The following is a 3,698-nucleotide window of genomic DNA, read 5'->3' on the forward strand; positions in this document are numbered from 1 at the left end:
AAGCATTTATGGTTATTTTGATATGTTTTTGTATACTTGTGTAGGTGAGCTTTAAAGTGAAATTAAGAGTAATTTTCATGGTTTTTAAAGCTTTGGAGATTATTTTGAAGAGAAGGAATGCTTACCATACCTCAACTAAGTCAAAGATGCCACCCATTGTTCAAGATTCTCAAAACTTTGACTTTCCACATCTTGATTTCTAATTTTGACTTATTGACTTTGGTCAAATTGTAGCTTTAATGAGAGCATGTGCAAAGCATGTGCCTTTAGTGTAGAGTTTTGCATGTGCAAATCATGTGACTTCATTTAAATGGGGCATGTGATAGTCATGTGCATATCTAGGGCCTTTGATCTTGATCTAAAGGTTGGGTTTAAGGCTAGGGTTTTAAAGATGATTGAAGGGGGTTTTATTGGAGGAGGCTTGGGAGGAAAGGGAGAAGCCATCATTGTAGAGAGCTTGGAGAAGAACTAGAGAGCAACACACCCAATTTAGAGAGAGAAAGAGCAAAATCTAGAGAGAGAGAGCTTGGGCTTGGAAGAAGATTGAAGACTGAAGAGATTCTACTACAAGATTCCTCCTCCTTTGAGTTTTCTCTATCTTCAGTACTGATTCTTGCAAAACAACGACATTAGAAAATTCCAAGGAAGAGCCTTCTTCATGATGCTTAGAGAGTACTTCACGGTGCCCATAAACGCTACGTAGAGAGGGAATTGCAAGAGTACGAACACGGTCACCGGAACAAAAGCCATGCCATATACAATAGTGGTGGTCCATCACTTCTTCACATGAACAATCAGAATTATAGTTGCCAAGAAAGCCAGCATGGTCACCGCCACTGCAAGGAATAGGAAGGTGAAGGCCACGGTAAGCTTTCGAGGGAGAGAGTTGGGGAAATCTTGAAGCCTGAAGGGAGAGGTGAGGATGGAGATGAACATCACCACCAATGTGAGAGCACTGACGAGGGACAGAATGTCCATGATCATGGAAACCTCAAAGAAAGGGTCATGATGCCACCGTGAAGGCTACGGTGGCGATGAGCACCACGATTACTGAGCAGAATTCTGATGTCCGCTTTAGCTAGTTTTGTGCCTCTTTGAGAAGATCTGCATGAGACTTTTCGAAAAACTCTTGGCCAGTTTGACCACCTTGCTGTGGCTCATCACAGTATATTTATATTAAGATAGGACCATGCGTGCTATGGGCACCTAATAATGTAACAATATATTAATAGTTTGCAAATTGATGGCGTTCTATAATTATGAAAGGTAAATTTATTATTTTATATTAAAAATTTAGTTAATAAATTTGATGTGTCTAGAATTATTGTTTTATGATTTAAGTTCTATACGCATTAATTTAGAGGGAAAAAAAATCTTTCTATATTATAAATCCAAACAACATTCACCAGCATAGAAAACTAGAGTATAATTGATTATACACAAAAGTTTTTAAAGTAGAAAATAATAAAAAAATAATGTTAGTTGTAAAATAAAATTCTCTTTTATTAGTTCATGGCCAGCATATATACATTTACAAACGAATGTGATGTATTTAGCAAATCATGACAAAATTCATGATGCACAATTAATGGTAAAAAAATTAAATAAAATAGAATAAAACAATTTCTAAAAAAGTTACATAAATTGTATGTATATAATTAATTAAATTTTTATCAAATTTATCTATAAAAATGCATAATTGGACTTAATTAACATTAGAGTAATATATAGGACAATGTGAGGATAACTATTATTGTTCTTTCTAATTTAAACTATAAGCGTCAAATATACTATAGTATTGGGAGTAAAATGTAATTAGCCATAAATTAATATAAATATACCTGAAACCATTTCAATTCGTCTTGCAATTGAAAAGCAGGGTTAGGCAACATTCCAACAGAACGATGGGTCATATCAGAAACATGGTGCAATAAGGTATAGCCATTGTTATCAATTCTACGAACCAGCCTTGTCATCGGAATCTTCATCTTCTTTACACGTTAAAAAATATCTCTCTGACGGTACCTAATTGCGACATGCATAATGCTAAGTCCCTGGTCACTAACATGCTCTACTGCCTGAGGATACTCCTCTAGTATTCCATTAACGATCTCAACTATACCTGCACTAGTTGCTATAAGCAATGGTGTTGTACTTGTAGGAATTAATGGTGGAGGATTATTATTATCATCTTTTTCCTCTTTATCTTCTTTCTTTCCTAGTACATCTACTTTCTCTGATCCATTTCCTTCTGTTTCTCCAAAAGAAATGATTCCTATATCTAGTTTTATGTCAGTTTTCTCCCATGATTTGTCTTTGTTTATGAGCAGCTTTGCAAATTTCCAAGATGATTCGTGCTTCCTTTTCTCATTTTGAATGTTGCCTATCATTGGCTATCCTATTCAAGATGATAGCAATTTGTTAACAAAGATTTAATTAATAGTTAAATAAAAATGCACTTTACCTTTCCAATTAAGGGCTGTTTATTAAGGACTTTTAAGAAGTAATTTATAATTAGTTAACACATAATGTATTCAAAATTAATTAAAATGAATATCAACTTCTAAGTTCCAAGTAAAATGATTATACCAAATGGATAAATTTTGCTATTTCTTTATTAGTTTTTAAACCACATCCAAAGAAAATTAATAAGTTAAATATGAATTTAATGACATACAAAAACCTTATCTTTATAGAAAAAAATAAATCCTATTAAGACTCAGCAAATAATAAATAAATTTTTAAATGTATGTTTTTGATATAATTTGAATGTTGAAAAGGAAAGTTATAACAGTTTCTCCATCAACACTACCTAATAACTACCTAATAATGTAATCATATACATGCAGATGAAAATAAAGAGAAGTTAGCACATATACCAGCAGGTAGGAACGTGTGACAGCCCAGACCACCCGCATGTAGATATTGTCCGCTTTGGGCCTGAGGAATCCTCTTACAACCCAGCCCTCATGGGTTTAAAATGCATCTACAAGGGACAGGTATCCACACGCTTAAGCAACCGATGTGGGATCTCACAATCCTCCCCCTTGGGGCCCAGCGTCCTCGCTGGCACATCGATCCAGGTCCAGCTCTGATACCATCTATGACAGCCCAGACCACCCGCATGTAGATATTGTCCGCTTTGGGGCTGGGGAATCCTCTCACAACCCAGCCCTCATGGGTTTAAAATGCGTCTACAAGGGAAAGGTATCCACAGGCTTATAAGCCATACTTTGTTCCCCTTTCCAACCGATGTGGGATCTCACAAACGTCCACAAGCTAGAGTATATCTGTAACACCCCGTCCCAACCTACATCGGAATTCTTGCACGTTGACCGAGGTTGACCATTGACCGAGTGGGTCAAAAGTAAACTTTTTGTTCCAGTTGGAATTTCTAGTTGACGGTGGTACCGTAGCGAAGTACATGATGCCCCGAGTTCGTAGACTAGTAGCACGTTGAAAACGGAGCTACGGTTTGAAAGTTATGGGCGAAACAAGTCGAGGTGCAAACTGTCCAAAAGGTGCCCGAGTTGACTTTTTATGGTTGTAGAATTTTTCTTTGACTTTTGTATGGTTGTAAAGTGCTCGTCGATACGAGTTCATAGACTAGCGGCACACTTAAATTGGATATCTAGTTAAAACGTTATGGATGTGTGAAGTTTTTCGAATACCGTAATATTTTATTATATCTGGCTTAA

The 3,698-nt window shown here is 36.1% G+C and overlaps 1 non-coding gene across 1 annotated transcript; it reads right to left on the reverse strand.

Annotated features, from left to right (window-relative positions):
* Window positions 1-511: 511 nt before the first annotated feature.
* On the reverse strand, window positions 512-2,390 carry LOC125418913 (uncharacterized). The gene is made up of 2 exons (XR_009639234.1): window positions 1,842-2,390; window positions 512-955 (listed from the first exon to the last, which is right to left on the reverse strand). It is a non-coding gene; the product is annotated as an uncharacterized LOC125418913 (transcript).
* Between the last annotated feature and the right edge of the window lie 1,308 nt (window positions 2,391-3,698).

Source organism: Ziziphus jujuba, chromosome 6 (genome assembly GCF_031755915.1).
Source record: "Ziziphus jujuba cultivar Dongzao chromosome 6, ASM3175591v1".
Lineage (NCBI taxonomy): Eukaryota > Viridiplantae > Streptophyta > Magnoliopsida > Rosales > Rhamnaceae > Ziziphus > Ziziphus jujuba.